Raw genomic sequence first — 6,768 nt, 5'->3', positions numbered from 1 at the left:
TAGGCATTCTCACTCATCTCTCATCTTTCTCAGTCTCTCTCTCCGTCACTCTCTCATCTCCCCAGTCTTTTTTTTTGCTGAATATCTCCCCAGTCACTCTCTCATCTCTATCTCTCAAGCAAACTTCTCTTCCACCGCCGATCTCCTCACGCCGCCGATTGCCCTACGTCGCCGATCACCTCATGCCTCACGCCGCCTCACGCCTCACGCCTCACGCCGCCGATCGCTTGCTCATCAAGTCACCGGTCTGAAGCTCATCGAAGCCGCCGGTCTGAAGCTCATCGAAGCTCGCCGACGTTGTGTCGCCTCACGCCACACGCCGCCTCACGCCTCATCTCACGCCGCCGATCGCTTGCTCATCAAGCTGCCGGTCTGAAACCTATGGAGCTCGCCGACGTGCTGCTTGTTTGTGATTTATGATTTTTTATTTTGTTTGTGATCAGTGAATTTGTTTGGTGAATTTGTTTGGTTTGGTAGAGGAAAAAGATTGGAGATATCGGTTTTTTTTTTTTCTTCTGCTGTGGACTAGTGGTGGTGGTGGCGGCGGCGGCGGCGGTGGCTGTGGCTAATTGTAGAAGTGGTTGTGGTTGGTGTTGTGAAAATTTTTTGGGGAGTGAGATATATTATTTTATTGTAGTGGTTATATTATTTTATTGTGGTGTATATATTATTTTATTGTATTGAAAGCTAAAATAGATCCACTGCTGTGGCATGTGTATAGGTAAAATAGATAAAGTAACTTTTGGTGGAGCTAAATTGCTATATTTTTAGCTCCACTGCTGTGGATGCTCTTAGTTCCTATAATTGGTTGCAATTGTAACATTTTATTAAGTTTATTATCTACTTTTTTATTTTTCATTTTACTTTAGTAAATTTTACTTCTTTGATTGCATATGAGCCTAGTGTGTAGTAGTTCCCATCAAGGGCTATGTGAATGGGCTGAGAAATATCATTTTGTTGCAATTAGAAACTCCAAATAAAGAAACAAACTGAAAAATAAATAAATAAATAAATACTGAAAATTTTTCATTTAAAAATCACGTAGTCAAAGTCAAAGTGCTCAAATATTAATTCTACTCGGCATAGTTGTTGACTATCATGCTGAGGATACACTATCATATCTTTTTTACCATAATCTTGGAACTTAAAAAAAAAAAATGTTTTAAGAAACAAACTACCTGCTAAATACATACAGACTTGATTATACCCTCTCACCAAACTCAAACACATTAAAATTGAATCTATGAATTATTTGACTAGCTTATGAGAAATTATTATTATTTGTAGTTATTTTGTATGTTGACATACTTGAAGAAGTTAGGGTCTTTAAAAGGCCTAATGAAGTAAGTTACATTGGCCATTAGGCCCCGCCCCTAGAAAAAGGGATGGAGTCCACTTGATAGAATCTCATGTTAAAAATGTTAAAGACCAAGAGAATTAGGATTTTTTTATGTCAAAAGAAAAGAAAGGAGGGAGGAGGGCAGTGAAGCCGTGAAACTATGAAAGCCAAAGCCTAGCATTTGGTGACAAGTTATTCTTTAATTAGGTAATCACTCTCAATTCCTTGTTCGATTCAGAATTAGATGAAAGCCAAAGGCTAGCATTTGGTGACAAGTTATTCTTTAATTAGGTAATCACTCTCAATTCCTTGTTCGATTCAGAATTAGAGACCACTGACATAGGAATATCAGAATATGGGTTAGATTTGCAAATGACATTATATAAGTGTTAATTACTAAAAATTGCAAAGAGATTTGCAGCTCAATTAGTACCTTTCAATATTTCAAATAGAAACGTCCAGAATTCAAATTAACTATCAAATTAACAACTAAGAATTCATTGTATGATGCCAATATTGTTATTTTTGTTCAGACGAAAATGTACTTTTAGTTCCTATATTTTGGACAAATTCTCATTTTAGTCCTTACTCTTTTGGAGCATCTATTTTAGCCATTGAAAATAGAAAATTATTTCTAATTTAGTCACTACTTTCATCTCACTAATTAAAATTGTTTATGTGGAAGATAAAATACACTGTTAGCATGTTAGATCTTGATGTTGTTAATAAAATAATATAAAAAAAATTTGGCGTTTTTTAAATTCCACATTAGTATTTTAATTTTTTTTTAAAAAGCTATGTCTAAAAATTTAAACAAAAAAAAAAATTAAATTTAAAAAAAAAAAAAAAAACAAACCTTAAATCTAATTTCATTAATTTTTTTTTGTTACTTTTCATTATTTTTTCGTGAGAACTTAAATATCTGTTCTTCATGTTCTTCCCAAATCCAAATCCAACAACCAAATCCAGTCTCCATAAAATCCAAGTTTCATCATTTGCACTGTATGTGTGTGCAGTTTTTGTGTTTAATGTGTGGTGTGCGTGATTGTTGCAGTCGGTTGACTGAGGGTGAGGTTGGTTGGGTATGGCAGAGCTGGTTATGTGCTGCGGGGGATATTTTTGGTGAGTGGGAAGAAAAAGAGGGGAAAAAATGAAGTCTAAGTTCATATGGCATGAAAAGGAAATCTGGAGGTCTTGGCTTCAATGATGTAGACTGGGTTTTGGAGCTTTTGGTTATAGGTTTGCTGGGATGCTGTAATTTTTCTCTCTTTCTTTCCTTTCTGTTTTGCAATTTACACCGAATTCTATTTTGAACACAAGCACATTATAACTATGGGCATCTTCACCTTTCTTTCTTTCGTTCCATGGGTATCACAAATGCGAATTTGATTCAAAAATCAATCTGAGCATTTTCAGCATAACATTAGTTCGTTATCAGAATTTGGCTTGATGATTATTATGAAATGGGTTGCTTATTTATCAAGTGTATTTCCTTAAATTTCTGTGAGCTTGTGGAGGAATTCTATTTTGCACCTTAACTGACTAAAGTTGTAGATGCTAAAGTTTCCTTGGAAATATTCCAGGCTAGTCAAGAATCCTTCAGATCTATTACGAGGTCCTATTACAGAGGGGCTGCTGGTGCATTGCTTGTCTATGATATAACCGGGTACTGTTTTCATTGAAATTTGATCATTCATTTGCTTATAGTCTTATACAGAAAAAATTAATTGTTTTGAGTTTGTTCTATAAGTGGGCTTTTCACACATACCCTGTGAATTTAATATATCTTATTGTATACCTTACCATCATTAGGAACGCATCATTGTGTGGTACCCTTATAACATTCCTGTAGTCATTTTTGATCTAGTGACTCATCAGAACTTTTACATTGCCATGGGATTGTGGGAATGTTAGGTTCATGGGTCCCAGCTTTGGGTTGTGGAAATTGAGAGGGAGATTACTGATAGTGGAGGTTAGTTATAAGGGGATGAAACTAGGGGGGTTTATTTGTTTTGGTTGGGTTCATCCACAGCGTGAATTGGGTTTATTTGTCTTTCAAAGTGATGGTTGATATACTGCATTTCTGCTCACCCAATGATATAGACCAATATAAACCCGCTGAATCTTTTGCTTTGTCTCAGGCTGCAACTTTTGTAGGAAAATTGGTTTTGTTCCCGACACTTATTTTTGGCTTGATCATGCTTGTTGTGTTTCAGTTTAGCTTGTATCGAATCTGTTTGATGAAATGCTTGAGAGGAACTTGGTTTGAGAGAGAGAGAGAGAGAGTCCCACAGATAAAGTCTTCTCTAGATGTGATAATTTGGGAACTTTTTCCCATTCTTTTATTATATACTCCCTGGCTTGCAAAATTGTGGTAGATTTCATGTATAACATTTCAGTTTGCCATAACCATAAGGCTCAAGTTTGTGGGTAAGTGTTATGTCCTCCCTTTTTTATCTGTACTATAGATGGGTCTTGTGGGTGTGACTGCTGATACAGACCTCAGTGGTGAATGTACTAAGGGTAAACAAAGTTAGTAGCTCACCACTATTTCACGTTTGTTTGACAACTGAGATCCTCAAGATCACTAGTTGCCTTTTAAAGACAAAATTGGAGATGTCCCAAAGTGTCCACCTTGTGCTTGGAACCCCCATAAGTTTGTTTAGGAGAGATTTAAAAACATTCTAGTATGAAACTTTTAAGCTGCTGACGGATTTTTTGGTAGAGCTTGTTGTAAGACATATCTAATGACTAATGAATTAATGTGTAGTTTATGCAATCAGGTTCTGCTTCTCCGGCTTTATCTACATTTTGATGCAAAATGGTGCTTTAAAACATGGTTTCTAGTACTTGACTTTATTTGTAAATTTCTACATATAGCTAGTTGAAGGAAATGGGAATTTATACTTATATATGTTTTCTGGTAGACTAATACAAGTAAAGAATAATGATAATACTACTGCTACTACAACATAACACTCTACATAGGAAAGCTAAAAGCTTTAGATTGAGACGCTGTTGGGAATTCCCTTGAAAGTAAGTCCTTCACTGGTAGGACAGAGCAAAGTGTATGGCATCTTCACTGGACCAACACGGTTCTTTAATTTCTCATCCTTGTTCCTCTTCGTTATTCTATCCTCAACTTGGTGTGGGTTAGACAGTGTGTTACTTTTAATCTAATACTAGTTTGGAGATTCCATGAATCTAGAGCGCTCATGTGCTTTGATAAAATGCAAGAGATCAAGATGAGGTACAATATAGTATTTTTAATTTCTTATCCTTTTTTTTTGGGGGGGGGGGATGGTAGGTATTTCCTTGCACCATTGATCCCATTCTATCCAGTATGTCATGCCTTGTACAGCTATCACTCTTTTGGCAGTTGACTAGATTCTATTATTTCTTCTTTTGCAGTTTGCTTGGACCTGCTACAACTTCTATCAGTCAACACCAACAAAATTGGCCGGGGAGAATTATTTCTTTCATTCTGGGCAGGTTAAACACAACTTAACCAATCTAAAGTTGTGTTTGAGATTGTTTTTGTTGTTGTTGTTTACCATTTAGTTCTTATGGTATTTGAATGCAGTGGCGAGACTCTTAACAAATGTGTGTTGGTGTGTTATATGTTAATAGAATGGTGTGTTATATACCCTGTTGTCCTGAATTGAAAAAATCTTTATATTAATACATTTTCAGTAAAAGGGTTGCATAACAGGCGCAGGTTCGAATGTCAGTTGGATGTTTACCAATGAAACTAGTATGATGCTTCAACTTTTGCTACATTGCATTGCAATATGCAGATGAGGAGTTTAAATATAGTGATGTCTCATGTAGATATTTATACGGAGCCCTATTGTAACATATTTGAGATGTATAGAAGCATAACTTAACAATAAAAAATTCTTTTCTTTTGGGGTTTCTGTTGGGTGTGGGGTTGGAATATCCTTTTCCATAGAGTATTGGTATTCTTCACTTCCAAGTTTTCTTCTCTTTGGTGAATGACGTTTCTTTAACCAGCATGTTTTATTTAGATATATGAACTCTGTTGTGCCTTTTTTGTTCTTTTTGAAATTGTGGGTATCTTGAATTTGATATTGTGGAAAGGTGAGTAGATATATTTGCTGGGAAATTAACAAACTTTTGGTATCATTAACTTTTTTTTTAGAAACTTAAGGGCACCCATAATGGCTGAAATGTTCAACTGTACTAGCTGATAACTTCTTGCTCTAAAGATGATGATGAAGAATAAAATGTATCAAAACTTTTAACTCTTGGACAGATTTGGTCTTAGTACAAAGTGTGGTTGTTGATATTTTTTCTCTTAAACAATAATTGACATATCGGCAGTTTGTATGCGGCTCCTAATCTGTTAATTTGTAGGTTTGAGTTTAGAGATAAAGAAAGTGTAATTGTAGCAATATATCACTTTTGCTATACATCAATATCATAGCATATTATCTTAACAATTGTGAATTTTTGTGTGTATATATATATTGTGCTTGATTGTGGTTTTTTTTTTTTCTTTTTTTTTAAATAAAATAAAATCTTATTTTGAGGGTCAAGAGACCCTTATTTATCAAGGGTTGTAAAAATATAAATCTTTTAAATCTTGGTAGAAGGTGGATCTCTTGGTAGAAAGTGTAATTGTAGCAATATATCACTTTTGCTATACATCAATATCATAGCATATTATCTCAATAATTGTGAATTTTTGTGTGTATATATATATATTGTGCTTGATTGTGGGTTTTTTTTTTCTTTTTTTTAAAATAAAATAAAATCTTATTTTTAGGGTCAAGAGACCCCCTAAATAACATTCTTTATCAAGGGTTGTAAAAATATAAATCTTTTAAATCTTGGTAGAAGGTGGGTCTCTTGACCCTCAAAATAAGATTAGAGCACTTGTTTTGAGGGTCACAAAGGCCTTCAAAATTTCTTTTTCGACAGTACATATTTCGAAGGTTATCAAAGGTTAATTGAACTCTTAAAATAACTTTTTTCAAGGTTTTTTAATACTTTTTTTTAAGGGTTTTGACCCTTGAAAAAAGTTAGATTTGTTGTAGTAAGGATTAAGACCCCGTTTGATACATGTGTTTAAAAATTGAAAATTGTTGTTTGAAAATATTTGTGGAAATATGTGTGAGTAAAAAAAGTGTGAAAATACATACAATATTATTTAAAAACTGAAAATGGTTGTTTGAAACACAAACCAAAAGCCCCCTAAAAATCTGCAGCTTCTTTTGACACTTCACCCACTGGATTAACTTTTTTTTTTTTTTTTTTTGGATAGGAACCCACTGGATTAACTTCTTTGTTTAAATTTCATGTTAATGTTAATGTTAATGTTAGAGTTTTTTAGTTCTATTTAGGGTTTTTTTTTTTCTTATAAAAAAATTAATATTTTATTTCTATTTTGGGAAATTTAAATAATG

General features: G+C 34.1%; 1 long non-coding RNA gene across 2 annotated transcripts; it reads left to right on the top strand.

The window, feature by feature from the left end:
• The first annotated feature begins 2,258 nt into the window (after positions 1–2,258).
• Positions 2,259–5,562, top strand: LOC115984322. Of its 2 annotated transcripts, XR_004090484.1 has the most exons (4): positions 2,259–2,593; positions 2,923–3,005; positions 4,751–4,831; positions 5,502–5,562. It is a non-coding gene; the product is annotated as an uncharacterized LOC115984322 (long non-coding RNA). The 2 variants fall into 2 exon arrangements; XR_004090483.1 differs by lacking the exon at positions 5,502–5,562 and having other exon boundaries at positions 4,751–5,020.
• The last annotated feature ends 1,206 nt before the right edge of the window (positions 5,563–6,768 follow it).

The sequence above is a fragment of the Quercus lobata genome, chromosome 4 (assembly GCF_001633185.2).
Source record: "Quercus lobata isolate SW786 chromosome 4, ValleyOak3.0 Primary Assembly, whole genome shotgun sequence".
Lineage (NCBI taxonomy): Eukaryota > Viridiplantae > Streptophyta > Magnoliopsida > Fagales > Fagaceae > Quercus > Quercus lobata.
This window is presented reverse-complemented; position numbering and strand designations above follow the sequence as displayed.